This window comes from Microcaecilia unicolor, chromosome 7, assembly GCF_901765095.1.
Source record: "Microcaecilia unicolor chromosome 7, aMicUni1.1, whole genome shotgun sequence".
Taxonomy (NCBI): Eukaryota; Metazoa; Chordata; class Amphibia; order Gymnophiona; family Siphonopidae; genus Microcaecilia; species Microcaecilia unicolor.
Window position 1 is genome coordinate 180,240,167 of NC_044037.1, and position 22,603 is coordinate 180,262,769.

A 22,603-nucleotide genomic window follows, 5' to 3' on the forward strand; every position below is an offset into this window, starting at 1 on the left:
TGAAGTGGAGACTCGCGGTACGTTAATTGTTTCCTTAGTATTTGAGCAAGATTTAAGCTCATTGATGAGACTATACTTTAAGAACTCTAAGAAATTATTTTATGGCCAAAAAATTTGGATCTATCCTGACGTTACTAGAATAACGCAGGAAAGAAGGAGGAAATTTTTGTTGCTGAGGGAAAAAGTGAGAGGGATGGGGGCTACATTCCTACTCGCTTATCCCTGTAAATGCATAGTTAAATATTTGAGTAATAAATATATTTTCTTTGAGCCAGATCAGCTGCAGATGTTTGTTGATAGGAAAAGCTTAAACAAGGAATAATGGTAAATAGACTTAGACGGGTAAACATCAGAAGTTAAGCCACTTATTATATGTATATCATATATATGATGTTTTCTTTTGTAATTTTTATTTATTACCTTTATCACCCTCCTCACTATTGATAGTAGTGGTCTGAGAAAGAGATAGATTGTTTCATGAAAAAACCTGTTTGGTTAGATTTATATTTTCATTGATTGTAATATGCTCTCTGTGTTTCAACAAGTGTGTTATTGCAACTTGTAAAATAATGAATAAATGAATTAAAAAAAATAGGTTTATGGCACACTACATCTTTTAAAGTACACTTATAAACTGAATACATGCTAATTAATACACATCTCTAGAAATTAAGTCCTAATTTGACATTTTATCTTGCTTATGTGTTTGTATGTTGTCAACTTTTGCATGTCAGGCTGAAATTTGCTCCAGTCAATATTTTTGAAAGTAGTATAATAAAATAAACAATGCATATTTATTGTGGATATCCTGAAAATTCAATGGGCTGTGGTGTCACCAGGACATGTTTTGGAAGGCCTGAACTACATATTTTGTTTTTTTGTATTATTTGATGTTAAAATTTAATTCCTTCTTTGAAGTGTTCTTATCTGATGTAGTTATATATTTGCAACTTTCTTCCAAATAATAAACATCAGATTGTGTTCTTATCTGATATAGTTCTATATTTGCAACTTTCTTCCAAATAATAAAAATCAGATCAGTCCAGAGCCAATGGATTATGCCAGCAAACGGAGACAGAGTTGTGCCCTATATAGGGCACTGTGCAGCCACAAGTTCTCCATTATTCTCTGTCTCCAGTAGATGGTGACAGGTATTTTGTGCAGCTGGTTTCTGAGCTGGTCTGGTAGCTCCTGGGCCCAATTAGAAAACTGGTGGATTAAGGGAGCATCCAGGGTGCTGCAGGATCTGGCCACTCTATTGGGGGATACTTGGAGGAGTTCAGGTCCTTCCCTTGTTCCATAGTATTGCTAAGCGGAGTTACTTTCCTTGATTTACTTTACCTTTCCCTTCCTTCCAAACCAGCATTTAAAATATTGATAGAAGAGACAGAAAACAGAAGACACGAGAGGTACAGTGGCAGCGAGTTGAGAGGGAGCTCCAGCAACCCGCTACTGGTGCATTCCTTCCGCCGAGCCTTAAACATGCCAGGATCAGTGTAGGTCAAGAATTCACAAAGTTTGGCAGTTTTTGTTTCTCTGAGCACTGAGAGAAATAGAGGGTTGGAAGCCAAGAAGCCTGGTGATCACTACTTAGGTCTGGCACTCTATTTACTGTACAACGGATGTTCTGTCCTTGCAAAATATTCCTTATACCAGGTTTGACATTCAGTTTAAACCAGAGTATAGAACATCACTATGAGAAGACTCTTGAGCCAAAATCTTCTTTAATGCAGTGATTAAACAAGGAAAAATAACTTACATTTCAGATGAGCTGGGCAAGAGTTTTTGCCTTGCAAACTGGGAGTCTTCTCAACCAGCTCTCTCTCAAGCAAAAGAGGCTGGGAGGAACATGCTGAGTATTAATGCTTGTTATACTTTTACACTGGTGAAATCTTGATAGAGTCATAGTAGCTTGAAGGGATCATACAACAGAATACAGCATAGGCAGTTTCAGTTCACAGAGGAGACATGTCGCAGACTAACCCTTACAGAATTGATGGGGGGGGGGGGGGGGGGGGGCAACTAGCTCAGCATGCACAAAGAGCAAGGCAAGCCAAAAGAAAGAGTTCTATAATAAACAGGGAAGTGGACATGTGCTCTGAAAAAGCCTACAGGATTACAGAGATTTGTAGTCTTATTATATAATCCTATCATCTGCCTCCATGCAAATAGGGGGCAGAACACTTCCTGTCTGGTAGATATCACTATTTAACTTTTCAAACTGTCTACATTACAAGCATGCAACGTCCATTAATAATGCTGGATCTTGAAGGCTGTGAACTCCTTCCTTGTCTCAAGTTCTCTGTCATTCCAGTGACTTCTCTCTAGCAGAACATATTCGGATTCCTCACGGTCAAGAACATTAGTGGATACATTGGAATCAGTGTGGTTTATATATTCATCTAAAGCTAAGTAAAACGTAGACTTAAGAGATGCCATATTTCAGATTATTGAAGATTAAAGCAAATTATTAGTTATATGATGGTTATATAATATACTGTCTGTTATAGAAAGGAAACACTGGGTGTTCTATCTTCCACTTAATGGTATCTTCAAGAAGATGGGGGGTATGTTGTTCTGAAGTCTTTAATATACTTTATTATTAATATGAGTTTTTCAAGTCCTAAACCAATATAGGGAGTTGAGATTTGTGCACTTTAATCAATAAGTTGTTAAAAGTTATTACCCCTTCTTCCATTTTTTTTACTACAGATATTTTCTTCCATTATTAAAAGTTTATGGAAGTTTTTACTCTGTAGGTTTTTTCGGAAGGCGGAGGAGCCTATGATGTTAGCCATTACAGTTGGTGTCCTAGTTTAAAGGTAACCTGGGCTTTTGAGGCTAGTTTATATATATATATATATATAAATAATTGATATAAGTACCAAATCTACAACTGATTTTCAGAGTATTGATTCTTAATTGGAGGAGTGGCCTAGTGGTTAGGGTGGTGGACTTTGGTTCTGGCAAACTGAGTTCAATTCCCACTTCAGGCACAGGCAGCTCCTTGTGACTCTGGGCAAGTCACTTAACCCTCTATTGCCCCAGGTACAAATAAGTACCTGTATACAACATATAAGCCACATTGAGCCTGCCATGAGTGGGAAAGTGTGGGGCACAAATGTAATAAAAAAATATATCATTCAGCAGCTTTGTTATAATCTTGTTTATGCTCCAGCTGTATCCAAGTAGCACAGGCCTAGAAGGTTCGGATCAGCTTTGATTGCTTCCAGTTCCTGGATGAGATCTAATTCTTGTAACATGTCATTATCTCTTAACCTTTTGGAAACTCTTTATTCTCTTCATTAGTGCCTTTTGGATAACTTCAGGGCTGCCATAGTGCTGATCAAGTCTTTCCCACATTTCTTTCAGACCTCTGGAGGGGTCGTGCAAATATGCATCCTTTTATGCCTTTACATGATTGGCTCACTCGATTCCCAGCCATTTTATTATCAGGTTCATTTCTTGCTTTGGGGTGGGTTTCATAATTGCTGTGGCATCCTGAAAGTCAGGTTTCCATCCTCTATACTTCTGAAGGCAGTCATTGAAGTGAGTAAGCCCTGTGTTCACCATCTTTTGAGTGCCATATATGTTGCTAGTCTTAAAATCCAGGAATGTAAGACCTTTGAAGTCAAAATGATGAAATATTTTGACACCCACCAGCCAGGACCTAACAAAGATCTTGGTTTTCTATCCCACTATAAACCATAAAATTATACTGCTTTGACACCGTCTTATCACCCTTCCATCTCTCCCTGCTTCTCACTCACCCGGATCTCCCTGTTTTTCACCTAACCCACCCCATCCTCTTCTTGTGAGACTGTCATTGGAATGCTTTTGTGTTTCACTTATATTCTGATATTTGTCAGTATTTGCTCATTTTTTATCTGAAGAAGTGTTACCTTCGAAAGCTAGTCAAAAAATGAATTAAGTTAGTCCAATAAAAAAGGTATTATCTTATTTTCTTATCTATGTTTTGTTTTATTTCTATTTATTACATTTAAAAGTGGACTAACATGGCTACCATATCACTTAACTCAAAATATTTTATGCAACTCTTTATACTTCACCTACTGATAATCAACTAGATGCTACACTATACTTAGAGAATGTAGATCTCCCCAGGGTAAAGTCTTCACAGTGCTCTATTTTCAATGCTCCCATTAAATTGGAGAAGATTATGTTAGCATTACAGCAGAGTGCATTGGGTAAGACTCCAGGCCCAGATGCTTATTGAGCAGAATTTTATATAGTACTCCAAGATACAGTAGGACCCATGCTGGTTAAGTTATTTAATTATATTATACAGTCCTACCGGAGTCTTTAAGATGGGCACAGATGGTTGTATTGTTGAATCCGGGAAGGAACTCTTGTGATCCAGGTTTCTATTGTCCCATTTCCCTTTTAAATTATGAAGGTAAATTATTGGCAAAGATGTTAGTTAATCAACTGGTGAGGGTCCTCCCTTCCCTGGTTGATGAGTCCCAGGTGGGATTTGTGAAAGGTCATCCAGCGACAAAAAATATACAGGCCATTTTGACATCTTTGGAAGAGGTGCAGCAAAGAAATTTGTCATCTTATTAGCTTTGACGTGGAGAAGACATTTGACCATGTCTCTTGGAATTTTTTATTCACAGTGGCTCCTGTACTCAGACCCAAAGGCAACTATGTGGGATTATAATTTACATTCAGCCTCTTTTAATATCTGTAGGGGTACACATCAGGGATACCCTCTTTCTCTTCTTTTATTTGTTCTCACTTTGAATTCCTTGGTTAGAGAAATTAAGGCAAATCTGGATGTTCAGGGTGTTCATTTTAGGACCTCTGGTTTTAAGATTTCAGCTTTTGCCAATGATTTCTTAGTACATATTGTTATCCCCATACCTCATTACCTGAGATGATGGAGTCGTTTGCTGAATTTGGAGACTTTTCTGGTTTTAAATTGAATTCTTCCAAATCTTTAGCTCTGGCCTCCACAAACATCATAAGGCAGGAATGGAGAGGTCAATTTCCTTTGAAGTGGGTGACCAATTTATTTAGGGCCCCTTTTATTAAGCTGCCTGCGTGCGTGTTTTTGATGTGCGCTGAGGCCCCCTTTTACCTTTAAGAAATGGCCTTGCGGTAAGTGATCCGGCAGTAACTGGGCAGTGATTACTGCTGGGTAAACACTGGCGCTACAAAATAATAAATATTTTTGTAGCACCAGAAATGGTGCGCACTGGGGGTGGGAACTACCGCCGGGCTGATGCAGTAGCCCAGCGGTAGTTCTGGTATAGCAAGCAGTAAGCCCGCATTGGGCTTACCGCCATTAAGTAAAAGTACCTAAGGGGATTTAGCTTACATAGATAGCTGAATCCCCTTAGGTACTTGGGGATTCAGCTATCTATGAGTACTAGGGAATTATATCAGCTGAATATCACAAAACGTTTGGATTCCATATCCTAAACATTACACAGTTGGATGTCTCTTCCTTAGTCTGCATGGTAGGATACATTTATTTCTGATGATGGAGTTTCACCAGTGGCTCTATACAATGCAAATGCTATCCCTGAAATTGTTTAAAAAGGATTTACACGTGGAGGGGCATTTTTGAATAGGGATGCCCATCTCTAAGGGTGCCCATCTCTGAAGACATCGCCGCAAAGGGGCAGGGCATCCCGTATTATCGAAACAAGATTGGTGTCCATCTTTTGTTTCTATAATACGGTCGGGGACGCCCAAATCTCGACATTTAGGTTGACCTAAGAGATGGTCGACCTAAATGTTGAGATGGTCGACCTTAGAGATGGACGACCTCGGTTTTCACCGATAATGGAAACCAAGGACGCCCATCTCAGAAACGACCAAATGCAAGCCCTTTGGTCATGGGAGGAGCCAGCATTCATAGTGCACTGGTCCCCCTCACATGCCAGGACACCAACCGGGCACCCTAGGGGGCACTGCAGTGGACTTCAGAAATTGCTCTCAGGTGCATAGCTCCCTTACCTTGGGTGCTGAGCCCCCCAACCCCTCCAAACTCACTCCCCACAACTTTACACCACTACCATAGCCCTAAGGGGTGAAGGGGGGCACCTACATGTGGGTACAGTGGGTTTCAGGTAGGTTTTGGAGGGCTCCCATTTACCACCACAAGTGTAACAGGTAGGGAGGGATGGGCCTGGGTCTGCCTGCCTGAAGTACATTGCACCCACTAAAAACTGCTCCAGGGACCTGCATACTGCTGTCATGGAGCTGGGTATGACATTTGAGGCTGGCATAGAGGCTGGAAAAACATGTTTTTAATTTTTTTTTCAGGTGGGAGGCAGTTGGTGACCACTGGGGGAGTAAGGGGAGATCATCCCCAATTCCCTCCTGTGGTCATCTGGTCAGTTCGGGCACCTTTTTGAGGCTTGGTCGTGAAAAAAATTGGACCAAGTAAAGTTGGCCAAATGCTCATCAGGGACTCCCATATTTTTTCCATTATCGGCCCAGGATGCCCATGTCCCGCTTTCGCTACACTTCCGACACGCCCCCATGAACTTTCGATTATGCTGATTTGGGCGACCCTGAGAGAAGGACACCCATCTCCCGATTTGTGTCGGAAGATGGGCGTACTTCTGTTTTGATTATGCTGCTGCTATTATACCATTTATTTTCTAAGTTTTGCTGGAGGGGGAAAAAGCCAAAAGTGGCACTGCAAATGTTATTGGGTTCCTGGTACCAGGGGGGGGGGGGGGAATGGGTCTCCCAGATCTAAAAAAATATAATCAGGCATGTGTGTTGTATCACCTAACAGACCGATGCTTGATCTTTATAACTATACTCCGTTGCAGTTAGAGAGGGACTATTTTGATCTTTGGCACTTTAACTTTCTTTTACAGGCACCACTTGCTCAAATCCCAACACATTTGAGAAATAGTATTTTACTGTGCCTGTTGAGAGAGCTCTGGAGGGAGCTGACTAGATACTGGCAAATCCATTTGACAGTCTCTGATCTTTTACCTATTCAAGGCAATGCCATGCTTTACCTGGGCATGGATAATGGAACATTTCTTTCTTGGGAAGCGCATGGCATTAAAAGATTAAAACATGTCTTAAGGGAGGATGGCACAATACGTCAGTTATGGAATTTGAGGGCAGGTACCCTGGTCCATCCGAAGGATATTTTTGCAAATCGTCAATTATATCATTATGTTTCCTCTTTAGAGGTAGACACATTGAGTTCTAGACATGGTTGCAAGCTCAGAGAATTTTTAACATCAGTTAGGGAGGATTGCTTTTCAGCTTCTGAATTACACCAGATTTTGTTAGGCATTATGCCTCAGAAAGTAGTGGAACCATTAGTGAAGAAATGGGAGGCTGATTTAGGTATGCCAATGGGGGATATCAATTTCATTAAATTGGTGTCACAAATACCTGAAATTGTGGTTAATGCAGATTTGAGAGCATGTCAGTTTCGGGTCTTATACCGAGCTTATGTTTAAATCTTTTTATTAAACAAAATACATTCATGTACTGTAGTCATATCACAACTCAAGGTATTACCGCATGTTAACTTCTGATAACTACTACTTTCAACTTATTGTCTGATTATTTCTTTAACAACTTATATTACCCCAACAATCCCTGTCCCTCCCCCCTCCCTTCTATCCCTTCTCTTCTCACCCCTCCCTCCCACCCTCCCTCCTCTACTCCTCAGTTTAGTGGCTTCCTAGGCATTGCAGGGTCTGCCCAAAGTCTCACATATCTAATTAGCAATTAAGTAGTCTCTTCCTGGCTGCTGGCTGCAGAGTGTCCCAAAAGTTACTCCAAATACTTGTCAGGTGTTTACCCGCTTCTGTGTCAAAGTCTTGTACTCCACGCCTTTCTAGTTTCAACATCTCTATCATCTGTACCCTCCATTGGGCCAAAGTTGGTCTTGCACTCTCTCTCCAGTTTGTCAGTAGTACTCTTTTCCCCTGCAACATCATTCTTTGTAAAATCCCTTCAAGCCCGCAACTCGGCGGCCCACGTTTTTAAAGTCCTCGAATAATAGCAAGGGTTGTACAGGCACTGTACAGTTCCAATACTTCTCAGTAGCTCCTATCACCGCTCTCCAGAAGCTCTGCACCTGCGGACATGTCCAAAACATATGGCTCAATGTAGCTGGATCTTGGCCACATTTCAAACATGCCCCTGAGGCTCCGAACTTTGCCTGGTATGCTCGGTTAGGCGCCACATAAAGTCTCAGTGCAAACCTGTACTGCAACTCCCAATCACGGGGGAACGTGGCACTTTTCCGTATACTATTCAGGAATCCTGCAAACAGCGTCTCTGTCACTTCCTCTTTAAGGTCTGTCGTCCACTTTTTTGCATAGCCTCTGTAGTCTATGTCCTCTGTTGAGTCCAGGAGGTTTCTATGAAAGAATCTCAATGGCACCACATTCTGCGCTCCCAAAGTCAATGCCGAGCTTATAACCTCCTGCACGTCCTCGCATAGGTTCATCCAGCCCAATGAGTGTATATAATGTCTCACTTGCAAATATGCAAGGGAGTCGACCCTCTGCAGCCCAAACTCTCGCTGCAGTTCAGCCTGACTCTTAAGTTGTCCTTCCTCATCCAGTATCTGATAAAGATATAAAATCCCTCGCGTGTGCCATTCCTCAAATGTTCTAGAAGAGGTTCCCACCGGGAAATCCGGATTATGTTTTAGTGGCAGAAAGGGCGTCGCTGCCGGCGAGAATCTGTGTCGCCTACACAACCATCTCCATGCTTCCCGCGCTGAGTTGACGAATGGATTTTTCCTGATCTCCAGCTGCGGCCTCCTCCCCGTGGTGTGCAGCAGCCATCCCAGGTGTTCCCTGGGAGACAGTATTGTCTCTATTGCAGTTGGCGTGAAGTGTTGCGTACCAGCCAGCCAGTCTCTGATGTGTCTTAGTATACAGGACACTCCTAAGTACCTTACATTCAACAACCCCATTCCCCCATGGGCCCTGGGCTTCTGCAGCACCGTTATTGGCAATCTGGGACGCCGGCCCCTCCACAGGAATTCCTGAATCTGTTTATTTAGCTTCCTCTCCTCCCTCCTCCGCATGAACAGTGGCAACATTTGAAATAGATAAAGCCACTTAGGCGCTATCAACATGTTAACCAGCGCTATTCGACCCATTAACGAAATGGGGTAGGCGCCCCAGAGTTGCAGAAGCCGCCGGGTTTCCATCAGCATTGGAATTACATTTAGCTTGTACAGTGTAGCCAGGTCCCCTGACACCCGGACTCCTAGATATTTAATATTCCCTTCTGCCCATTCCAGTGGAAATCCCCCTTTCCAACTGTCCCTTGTTCCTTTCCCCAATGGCAGCCCCTGCGATTTTGTGAGGTTAAGTTTAAAGCCTGACAGGTTCCCATATGTCTGCAGCACCTCTAATAAACAATTCAGTGATGAGTGGCCTTCATCCAACAGCAGCAATAGATCGTCTGCATAGGCAAGAATTTTTGTTACTGCCCCTTGGATTTTTATTCCCTCTATTCCCTCCTCTGCCCGCACCCTGCACAACAATGGTTCCAATGAGAGCACAAACAAGAGAGGGGACAGGGGGCAGCCCTGTCGAGTCCCACACTCTATATCTATCTCACGAGTCCTGACCCCATTAATTATGAGCATTGCCTTTGGTGATGAATATAACGTTCTTATGGCCTGCAAAAACCACCCCGTTATTCCTACCCACTGCAAAGTTTCGAACATGAAGGGCCAGAGCACCCTGTCAAAGGCACGCTCTGCGTCCAGACTGGCTATAAGACCACCCTCCCCTTCTACCGTTGCATGAATCACAGTCGCTAATAGTTTACGCACATTAAGCACTGACTGCCGCCCTCTGACAAAGCCCACCTGACTATCATGGATCAGCCTGGGCAGCAAGGGAGCCAATCTGTCTGCTAATAATCGTGACAAGATTTTTAGGTCTACATTAATCAGTGATATCGGCCTGTACGACCCAGGGCTCATCAAATCTCTCCCTCCCTTCGGTATCAGACTGATTAGAGCTGTGTTCGCCTGTGGGGGTAGGGTCTCTTGTTCTATCACTTCGGTGTAATATTCCCATAGCGGTCCTATCAACTGATTCCCCAATAATTTATAAAATTCACCCGAATAGCCATCTGGCCCAGGCGCCGAGTATAGCTTTAATGCCTTGATAGCCTTCTGGATTTCCTTAGCAGTTATCGGTTCGTTTAGCCCTGCCGTCTCTTCCGCAGTGAGTTGTGGTATCCCCGAGTTTCTCAAATAGGTTCTTATTGCCTCTGAATTCCCCTCCCCCCTTTGGTATAGTGCTGCGAAATGACTCCAGAGTGTTTCAGCTATTTCTTCAGTTCTAGTCTTCACCTGCCCCATGTTATTTTTAATTGCCACAATAAAGTGGGATCCACGAGCCCCTTTCACCATCCTTGCCAAGCGCCCCCCTGCTATGTCTCCATATTTATACATCTTGTATTTTCTGTATATTAGGGAGCGAGTCGTTCGTTCATGCAACAACTCATTCAGAGCTGCTCGTGCCACCAACAGCGTTTCATAGTTCCCTGTAGTGGGTGACCTTATATGTCGTCGCTTTGCTTCTCTGAGCTGACGTTCTCTGTCTATAATGCCTTTTGCAATGCGGCGATTACGCTGACTGACATATGCAATTATGTGGCCCCGTATGACTGCCTTTGCCGCTGCCCAGAAGAGCACTGGGTCCTCTGTGTGCTGCGCATTGAATGTACAGTAGTCCTCCCACTTTTCAAGCAGATACTTCTTAAAGTCTGCCGAATGATAGAGATAAGCTGGGAACCTCCAGTTCCCCTGGGCTCTGTAGTATGGCTGCGCTTCAAAATCCACCCAAATCATTGCATGGTCTGAGGGACCCTCCGACCCTATTTTTGCCCCTTGCACTTGACTAAAGAGTTCCTGCGAGATGAGAATATAATCTAATCTAGAGTGGGTCCTGTGGGCCCTTGAGATGTGTGTGTAGTCCCTCTCTTCCAGATTCATCAACCGCCACGCATCTACCAGCCCCGCTAACCTACAGAAAGATTCCAACAATGAGGGGCCTGAAGATGTCCCTTTGTGACTAGACCCAGAGCGATCCATTTCCAGATCAAAGACCTGATTCATGTCTCCTGCTACTATTATGGGCAGTTCTGGGTACTGTTGACATTTAGCCAGCAGCTGCGAGTAAAAAGCCTTATTGGATCCTGTAGGTGCATAAACAGCTATCAAGAGCCGGTCCCTACCTTGTAACTTGAGTTTAACCCCCACATATTTCCCTTCTGTATCTTTAAACAGCGGTGTAACTTGGCAAGCTAGAGCTTTATGGATTAAAATTGCCACCCCTCCCTTTCTACCTTTTGCTGGGGAACAGTGTACCTCTCCTACCCATTGCCTTTTCAGTTTTTCGCTTTCCTCTTGTGAGAGCCTGGTCTCCTGAACACAAGCAATTTGGGCCCCCTGTCGTTTCAGGGCATCTAAAATCTTAGTTCTCTTTATTGGGGACGTAATCCCGCAAACATTCCAGGAGACCACCCTTACCTCTCCTCTCTGCTTCTTAACCAGGAGTTATACTTTGTTTCTCTGCCAGTTCTCTCATTATGTTGCCCCAGGGGCGCCCAGCCTCCCCCCCAGAGCTTTGCTGTGCCCAGCTATCCAGCTCACCTAGTTCCCCCCCTACGTTCTGACTTTGACTTCCCTGCCTTGTGTTCACTTCATATAAGGTGCCACGTTGTTTTGAGATTCTGCTCCCTATTTCTTCCCATCTACTCCCCCTTTCCCCCCCTCCCCCCTCCCCTCCCTGCCCCTCCCTGTTCAACTGTAGTTCTGGGTCCATATTTCTACAGACCTAGAGTCACTTCAATGCCAGTGGCCCCCCCACCTCTGTAACTTTTCCAAGGTACCCAGATTTCACCCCTTACTGCTATAAGGTATTTCAACCCTCAGTGTGCTGAAAACATAACATTTTTACATTTTCTGTATCATACCTATGCACAGGAACTTCATTTAGCGTTGTTACTAGCTTGAACATGATTTGCAGTATTCTCTATCTCATTTATAAACGCTGAGGCCCCTGCCACTTCCTCAAAAGACCTCCATCGGCCCTCATGCTTGATCTTGAGGATAGCTGGGTAAATCAGCATGAATTGAATGCGGGCCTCGTGTAGTTTCTTGCACAACGGGGTAAAGTTTCTCCTCCTTCCCTGCAACTGTGCCGAATAGTCCTGAAATATTCTGATTGTGTGTCCTTCGTATTGAGTAGAATCCCTTTTCATCCGGTATCCCTGCAAGATTTCCACTTTGTGCAAATAATTATGTACTTTTAAGATGACTGCTCTCGGAGCCTGTCTCCCTTCTTGTTTCCTGCCCACGCGATGGATCCGCTCTAGACAAAGCGGGCCCGCGTGATCCGAGAGCGCAAATTCTTCTTTTAGCCATTTTTCTATTTTGGTGCACAGTACACCGTCTCCCACTGATTCGGGGACGCCGATGATTCTGAGGTTTGCTCTCCTTGACCTATTCTCTAGGTCGTCTAAGGCCGACGCCATTTTGTCAATCTTTTCCAGCGCTCGCTCCAGTTTTTGAGCTGCCGGTGCCCCTGCATCCTCTAGCGCCGAGACCCTGCTCTCCAGCTCCGTCGCTCTTTGCACCGTCTCTCCCAGCAGCGTCTCCATGTTTGCTAGCCGCCCCTCCAACCGCTCCCATCTCGGCTCCATTGCCTTCTCCACCGCCGCTGTAAGTTGCGATAGTTGCTCCAATGAGAACACGGGGTTTTCCGGCGCTTGTTTTGTTTCTGCCGCGCTTTCCGCGCTTTTGGCCTTCTCCTTATCCTTTTTTTGTCCTCTGCTCGCCATTACTTTTCCCGATGTTTCTATAAATTTGTCCATCTGCTATGCGCTGCCTTCGCTGCGTGTTCTTTTGTCTCCCGTCCTGTTTTCGCTTGATTTGAGGTTTTAACGATGAATTAGGAGGTGTTGGGGCCTAAGAGAGCCTGAGAACACGTCTCACTCCCTCTACAGCATCACGTGACTCCCCCTTATACCGAGCTTATATAACTCATGGTCAACTATTTTAGTTGGGAGAGATTCATACCCCGCTTTGTCAAAAATGCCATCAGGACAGTAACTCTTTATCATGCTTTCTGGACATGTCCATGACACAACGTTTTTGGAGAGCAGCGGTTCACTATTTGGAACGCTTATTAAATTAAAGTACAGGGTAGGGGGGTCATTTACTTATACAAAAAGCTGGGATACTCAGAAAAAAAGGAATTCTTAGCATGTGGCTTAGCACTGATATCCCTTCCTTTTGGAGCTGGCATAGTAGATTCCATAATCTCATGTTACTGGAAAGAAATAGAGCCTGGTTGTCTTTCAGGCACAAGACGTTTTCTCTTAATATGGGACCCATAGATTCACTCTTTGCTGCCTAGAGCCAGAAGCTTAACACTTAACTGTCTTTGATGGCCTCAATAGAAAGGATCTTGATCTGATGGGATTTTTAGGACAGAGTGGGTAGCAAGTTAATAAATTTATTTTTTTCTCTTCAGGATATTAGAGGTATTGCAAAGTGGGGAGATACGAGTCCATTTTTCCTACTTTTATTTAGCAATTTGACAGGGAAATCACCTCATTGCCTGAGGTTTATGTTTTATACTCCCTTTTGTAGTAGACTTAGGGGGAAGAGGGAGTCTCTGTAGTTCATTTGATAAAGAGCCTCTGGATTGACTGGGGATTTAGAGGAGTCACATAGTAACATAGTAGATGACGGCAGAAAAAGACCTGCATGGTCCATCCAGTCTGCCCAAGAAGATCAATTCATATGTGCTACTTTTTTATTTGTACTGTCCTCTTCAGGGCACAGACCATATAAGTCTGTCCAGCCCTATCCCCGCCTCCCAACCACCAACCCTGCCTCCCACCACCGGCTCTGGCACAGACCATATAAGTCTGCCCAGCACTATCCCCGCCACCCAGCCACCAGCCCCGGCACAGACCGTATAAGTCTGCCCAGCACTAGTCCCGCCTCCCAACCACCAGCCCCGGCACAGACCGTATAAGTCTGCCCAGCACTAGCCCCGCCTCCCAACCACCAGCTCTGCCACCCATTCTAGGCTAAGCTCCTGAGGATCCCTTCCTTCTGCACAGGATTCCTATATGTTTATCCCACGCATGTTTGAATTCCATTACCGTTTTCATCTCCACCACCTCCCGCGGGAGGGCATTCCAAGCATCCACCACCCTCTCCGTGAAAAAATACTTCCTGACATTCTTCTTGAGTCTGCCCCCCTTCAATCTCATTTCATGCCCTCTCGTTCTACCGTCTTCCCATCTCCGGAAAAGGTTCGTTTGCGGATTAATACCTTTCAAATATTTGAACGTCTGTATCATATCACCCCTGTTCCTCCTTTCCTCCAGGGTATACATGTTCAGGTCTGCAAGTCTCTCCTCATACGTCTTGTAACGCAAATCCCATACCATCCTCATAGCTTTTCTTTGCACCGCTTCAATTCTTTTTACATCCTTAGCAAGATACGGCCTCCAAAGCTGAACACAATACTCCAGGTGGGGCCTTACCAACGACTTGTACAGGGGCATCAACAAGGGCCGTGCTGATGCGGTAAGCACCACAGGGGGGCGCCACTGCCCTGCCGTCTGCTCAATTGCAAAATCTTTCACCTGAACTTGTGATTCTCCTATCTCCGCTGCCCTCCCCTTTTCATGCAAAGGAGCAGTATTAATTGAGGCACGCACACTCTTCAAGTTACGTGAGAATACAACCAGATTGCTATTTATGCTTCCGTTTGTGGCTAGCTCCTCAGTCAGGGTGAGTTTCAGAGCTTGAAACAGCATTCAAATTAAAGAGAACCTGAAATTTTAAAAGTGCTAAAAATAAGTTTTAAAAGTATTTGCCTTAAATCTAATTGCAGAATTCAGGTGCTGGGAGTCTGTACTTGGTTGTCATATGCTCAGATTTGTTTAAATCATATGCAAATTAGTCCGGTGTTTTTCACTAAACATTCCCATGAGTGTCTGTATGTTAATCTGCATTCAAATAGAGCTCTCTGATTGGATGATCAGCCTCTGTTAAGAAATCTGCCCGGGGAAGTGAACAGAGTGAGAGCTGTCCTTTGCCAAGAGAGACATCCAGCTGTGACTTCCTGTGTTTGTTGACTGAAGTTATAAAAGAGTGCCTGATTGTGGTAAATGAGAAAATATAAGTGAAAAGAGATTGGTGGTGATTGAAGTTTCTCTAGTGAGAAAAGGATCTGAATATTTCAGGATTACTTGAAGTTTATGAAGAATAGAAAAGGGTGAATTTCAGTTTAAGAGTGTTTAAATCCTATAAGCTATATAAAGTGTTATAAATGCCCCCTCTTGTAGACCTCCTTCTGACTCTTTCACACGGGGGACTAAAGGTTCTTATTTCATATAACTGGTTCTGTATAGTAGCTCTGACCTTCATTGGCACCCAGTCACAAGGGGGTCTGTTCTGGGACGGCATCAGGAGCCGTAATGGAAAACTAATTCCCATAATTACTGCTTCCTGTCCAAAACTGAGTGTCACTTGTATGTGATCTACCTTGTAGGCTAAATGTTAGGTAAAGAGAAGATAGAATCCATAAAAATAGAGACAGAGATAGGTTTAGATAGATAGGTACATTTTATTCCTTACCCAAAGACAAGTCTTCAAGTTGATACAAATACAGACATCAGACAGATTCTGAGTTCATCTGCACAGCGCCCTGCCGTCTGAGAGAAGCGTTGGGGAGGACTCCAAAGCTAAGGCAAAATCTCCCCTCTTTTATACACAAACCTCTCCATAGAAGTAAATGGTGAGAAACCTTGCTCCTAATCTTTCTCAAGTTCTGAGATCATACTTTCCCATGCGGTCTGCGGTCTGATGTACCCAACTCCTCCAGCTCTTATCTATTTCTACAGATTGGCACACTTCCCGGTAATATCAACATGTTTTGGGAAGCGTTGAGATAACAGTTTCACATCTCCCTATTGCAATACTTTTCACACCATCTTATGAACTCTGTATGACCTCTGTATCATTTTATACAAAACTAATAAGCTCCATTTTATTCATCTGATCCATCATTCTTTCATTACAGGTGCTGTATTTGATTTAAAAATTGTACCAATTTGTGGCAGGACTCATTGTTCAGACCTGCTTTTTGCAGATTCTCAAATATTAAATCATTTACTTGTTGTTTGGCCTAGTCAGTACTTTTTCAGTTGTTTTAGGCTGCATAGCTTTGGCCATCACTATTCCAGTGGTAGCCTTAAAGCCAGGCCATATATTAACATTCCCCTCTTCACCCTATCCCATAGGGTGACACCAGGGTTAACGTACCTTGGTACCATCCGTTCCAGAAGGTATTCTATGAGGCCATAAAATTATCTGAGTCTTAAGGTCAACTGGTACAATTTGTTTCGTTTTCTGTTTGAAATTATCATCTTGGCAGCACTTCAATTATGTCAATCCTACTAAAACTTATAGTTACTATAATATTATTTTTCTTCAACCTTTTAATATGCAGGTTTTATCTTATTCTTATCTATGTGACTATATATACATTGCTATCAATCAAAAATTCTTTGGTTATATACTGATTATATCTTAATTATACAGAAATAACAGGGAAACTCTTAGAAAAACAATTAGAACAATAAAGGAAATAATAGGAAAATAAAAATAAAACCTTTTCAATATCTAGACAGGATTACTGCTAAATTGAAAATAAAACAAAATATGAATCTATAATGTCCATAAACAGCAACAGTAATTTTCAAATTAAGTATCAGTTCTAAATTCTCTTTCATCGATCATGGTTGAGGCGGTGGAAGCGCTGAAGAATCTGGACGGAGATCTGGAAGATCTAACAGGGCTGGGTTTTCAGGCTGGCTTGCTGAAGGAAGTTGCCGGTCTTGAGATGGTTAGGCTTGTAACATCTGGTTCTGCGGCTGAGTAAATCTGTATATCTTTCACATGGACCCAAAACTTGTGGTCCAGTAGTTTGCAAGATGTAAAGATTATTGCCACAACCTTGGGGGATCTAACATCATTTGGGCCTGGATAGATCTTGAAGACGTACTTGTGGTGTACAAACTTGGATCTTTCCATGTCTTTATTCTAGGCATACACCATCATAATCAGTCCATCAAGAGCCAGAGGCTGGCAAAGGAATAAGCAAAATAACTGTATGCCTGAATGATACATTGCTATATCTTAGTGGGCATAGTCAGGGTGAATTGAATAGACATGAAAGACAATGTAAACATGGAGAAAACAGTGCTAATTAAGTGCAAAAGCAAAAGGGAAACCAGAAGGGTTCAATAATGAAAAGCCAATTTACATAAATAGCAATAGTATATATGAAATTATATCTCCTGATTGGTAGGGATCAGAGCTTCAACTTCAACCCTCTTAATACTAGGAATTGGGATTTGCATAATATATCTCCAAGACAGATTGGTAATTATTACAAAGACATGATCAAATAACAATGGTAAAGTATATGGAACAAAAGAGAAGATTACAAAAAAAACAATTAAAAATTTAGAGATGATTGTAAATGTTCAATTATTGATGTATGGAGGGCAAAAGGCTAGGTAGATTTAAGTGACTGTAAGCAAGGAAACCTTAATATTTGATCTGAAATAAATATTTGATCTGAGATAGTTGATCAGAGATAAATGTTTGATCTGAATTATATCCTTTGGTGCAAAGGAGATTAGAATGCAATAAAGTATTTCTTTCTGTTTACCAGTACAGTCAAATAATTCCATTCCACTTAAATACTTTTTTGTTATATATATGAGGGAGTAGTATCTGGATTTATTGTAAATCAAACTGATTCCATTCACAGGAATTCATATTCACCTTCATGCATTCATCCGATATTATCTTTTAAGGATGAAGTTTTATTTTATGTTCACTCTGTCTCTTGTGAGCTGAGCACAGTTAGTTTCCTTGGCTGGCACGACTACATATTAGAGGTATTTTGATACTGTGTGAAGTTTTACCACAGACGGGTGACATATATAAAACATACTCCTTGGATAGGATGTGATATGTGAAAATACATTTTGCTTTAATGAAATTGCTAAACTTTAGAGTCAGAGACTTATTAATGAGGGATACATACAGTGCTATTTTTTCCTGAGGTCCGGCTTACTTGCCTGCTCCCTTCTGTTCCTGCTCTGCTGGACGGGGGTGGGGGGGTGGGGGGGGGCGCCAACCGATAGTCTGCAGGGGGGCACCAGAGACCCTAGGCACGGCCCTGGCATCAACACCTCTTTTCTTCTGCTGGTCACACCTCTCTCTATACAGCCTAGTAACCTTCTAGCTACGGCCACCGCCTTGTCACACTGTTTCATCGCCTTCAGATCCTCAGATACTATCACCCCAAGATCCCTCTCCCCATCCGTACCTAGCAGACTCTCACCGCCTAACACATACGCCTCTCTTGGATTTCTACTCCCTAAGTGCATCACTTTGCATTTCTTCGCATTGAATTTTAATTGCCAAACCTTTGACCATTCTTCTAGCTTTTTCAGATCCTTTTTCATGTTTTCCACTCCCTCCGGGGTGTCCACTGTGTTATAAATCTTAGTATCATCCGCAAATAGGCAAACTTTACCTTCTAACCCTTCGGCAATGTCACTCACAAATATATTGAACAGAATCGGCCCCAGCACCGATCCCTGAGGCACTCCACTACTCACCTTTCCCTCCTCTGAGCGAACTCCATTCACCACCACCCTCTGGCGCCTGTCCGTCAACCAGTTCCTAATCCAGTTCACCACTTTGGGTCCTATCTTCAGCCCATCCAGTTTATTTAAGAGCCTCCTGTGGGGAACCGTGTCAAAAGCCTTGCTGAAATCTAAGTAGATTATGTCTATAGCACGTCCACAGTTCAATTCTCCAGTCACCCAATCAAAGAATTCAATGAGATTCATTTGGCACAATTTACCTTTGGTAAAACCATGTTGTCCTGGATCTTGCAACTCATTTTCTTCCAGGAAATTCACTATCCTTTCCTTCAGCATTGCTTCCATTACTTTTCCAATAATTGAAGTGAGGCTTACCGGCCTGTAGTTTCCGGCTTCTTCCCTATCACCACTTTTGTGAAGAGGGACCACCTCCGCCGTTCTCCAATCCCTCGGAACCTCTCCCATTTCTAAGGATTTATTAAACAAATCTTTAAGAGGACCCGCCAGAACCTCTCTGAGCTCTCTCAGTATCCTGGGGGTGGATCCCATCCGGTCCCATGGCTTTGTCCACCTTTAGTTTTTTAGTTGTTGAGGAGGGGTTATTGCCTTTCCCTTGCTGGTCATAGACAGTGGGGAACTATAAGCATAGACACTTGTTTATTATTGTTGTTAAGTTTTGAGTATTTTTGAGCAGGGTCTGATAGATGGAATGGAGGGGGTCAGCCTGCTTATTGGTTTCAGAGAACACATTATCATCTTCATTGTATTTATCAAATATTTAATGTTTAGTGAATGTGTTATGGAAATCAATACAAATCAGAGGTTCAATATTATATACAGGGGGAGGATTTCTTTAATATAAAATGTGCTTGAAATGTTATTCAATTTTTCTTAGGGCCAATGATCTTGATAGTTGTACATGTTATTGTTTGACTTCCAAGTTCAATACACAGATTTCAACATAAAGTAATTTTTCAAAATCATAACCTTACCAGCTTTAGAAGAGAAAGAAACCAATAGTGGATTGTGATGTAATATTGTCCTGAGTAGTATTTTAAAAGGAATTTAAATTAAACAAATCATCTCTAGCAGACAAAACCTCAGGTTCCATCACATCTTGTCCTCTCCTAAGAACTTTCTTAGGCAAATTCAATTCAATTCTTGTATACTGCTAATATCCACTTTCCATGGTTCAGTGTGGTTTACATTCTAGGTGAGACAAAATAATATTTATTTATAGCTATCTTATCAGCATTAGATAAAGCCAAGACTTCAATAAAATATTTTCTCAACAATATCTCTGCAGATAATAATGAACAGACTGGAAAGTTAAAAAATCTTAGATTAGTAGCTTTAACTTGGTTATACAACATTTCTCATTTTCTATGCAAAGTTAAACTATCCTTAATTCCATATGTTCCTGTTTGTTGTAGTAAACCAATTTGAGAGTCCAATTTCTTAACAGAAGCTTCTAACTGTTGAATTTTGCAATCCAGATAATCCATTTTAGAGAACAACTGCTCAGAAAAAAACACAGAGTTGTTGGACCAGAACTTGCAGCAATTGCTTCAGTACTCTTCACCACTTTCCAAACATCAAATAAAGTTATCTTTGAAGCCTCAACTTTCACTGTCAGAGCTTTCTTAGGAAATTAACGGCCTTCAAAGGGACAGCAGCTAAAGATGACTGTGGTGGTGACTGTTGTAAAGTCTCCCTATTAAGGGAAAAACCTTCTTGGGATAAACCCCCATTAGGGTGTACATAGGGAGGAATTGGGGGGGGGGGGGGCAGGGGATTGCCTAGTTCCTAAACTCTAGGAAACACTGGAGTCAGTAAGAAAGAGTAGTCTTACTAAGAGGTATTAAATGTCTCTCAATCGGACCTGAAGTAGTAAGGGTGCTTGCTATAAGATGTTTTAATTTGGCTATCTGCATCCTCATAATAAAGTAAAACCCACAACAGTACCTACTCAATGACAGAAGTCCATAGAGAAACAACCACTGAAGCTACATAGGGGCTCACAAGGGGCCTGGCGTACCCCTTTGGCCATGCCCTGTGTCTGTGCCAGAGAAGACAGTTGATCTTTATTCCCAATGCCAGATCCGCACTGATGATATCAGGCCACCAGTTGGATCTGGTGGCCCATGGAGGCTCTTTGGGCTCCTCCAACACCATCCTGCTACAAACACAAGTTCCCCTCCTCTTCCACTCACTGCAGGAGACAGCTTATCTTTATTCCCGATGCTGGACCCACACTGATGACATCAGCGGGCCAGCAGTTGGATCCAGGACAAGGCTCACCTCCAGCGCAGTCCAGGTACAAATGCATGCTCCCCGCCTCTTCCATAACCCATTGGTTCTAGACTAGTCTGGTAGGAGTCAAAGAAAGAAAATTAGCAGGTAAGACCACATTTCTTCTTAGAATAGTAATGCTTCTTGCATTTCAAATGTAATTCTGCTACTGGCAGAGTTAAGGAATGAGGTTAGTAGAAGGTCATTAAATGTTTATTATTCATGATTATTTTTCTCATATTAAAAATTTATAAGTTTATCTCTAGTTTGGATTTTTGATGACTCTTATATTTAAGAGGAAATCAATGGGAGGGAAAGAGGTATAATGTAATGAAAAGTAAATTCATGTAATGGAAAGGTTATTCAAAACTGTGAAGCAAGAACAAACTTGAGTAGGCAGCCAATGAGGTATGGTGGTGGTGAATAATGCAGGTGAACAGAATGGGGGTAAAATGAAACATGCACTGAAAGAGAACCTTGGGAAAGTGAATACTAAAATGGATGATCTAATGGTGCCTTTGGCTAAGATTTATAATCCTCTCAGCAGAAGACATGTGAAAGGTAATTTTATAACAGATTGCTTAAGTTAATTGGCAGGAAGGTATGTATTTTATGAAGGCACATAGATACCTATATGTATTTATAAAATACTAGCAGAAATTGGGTCTTGAAGTCCCTTAACATCAGGACTCTGCCACAGTATGCTGGAGCTGCAGGGATCCATGGATCGAGGACCTGTTTTACATCTGAGCAGGCATTTTGGAGACTATCCTTTCTGACGTGGGTGTTGGGTCTTGAAGTCCTTTAACATTGGGACTCTTCCGTGGTTCATGACCTGTGGCTGTGTGCCCACTGGTGTATGTCAGGCAGGCCTCACCCCTTTGGAGCCCCTTTGAAACCTGGAGGAGAAGGAGCAGGGCTAGGAGAGTATCTTTCCCAGAATGGGTAAGAATAGGAAAGCTCAAAGCTTTCAGGGTGGAGGTGTTGGACTCTCTGTGGCTTGAGGCCTGATGGATCAGCATCTGATTTCTGTTGCAGCATTGACACCATCAGGAGCATTGAGTACCTCCTCCCCTGGTGAGGCTTCTTTCTTCTCTGTTGAACATACTGCACTTCCTCAAACAGGTATGACATCTTTGGTTGGTAATGATCCCTCTCCATTGGGTGTGGATTCTGCCCAACCTTTAACTGTTATTACTGAAAAATTTTCTGTTACTACCATTGTACAGGGAACTTATTCTCCCTTGCCTAGAGCAGTTCAAATTTCCTCTGATTTATCCCAGGAAGGTGCTATACCAACTGGTAAAGTTCACTTTAAGATATACAGCAAGTTGCTAAGAAAATTGAACAATTGGTTCAGGGGACTATTCCTTTATTATGTAAATTCTCTCAAGAAAGTTCCGTTAAGATGAATGAGTTGGATCAGAGACTTAAGAAAATGGAGACAGCCCTTCCAAAGGCTGAGCAAATGTGGCTACCTTACAATCTACATCTTTTTCTGCTGTCAAAGGTAGTTGCCTGATCCTCATTATCTGGCTCCATTGGAGCTTCTAAAAATGTATTTGAAGAATATTCTACAATACCCTCATGCAGAGACTTTATTGAG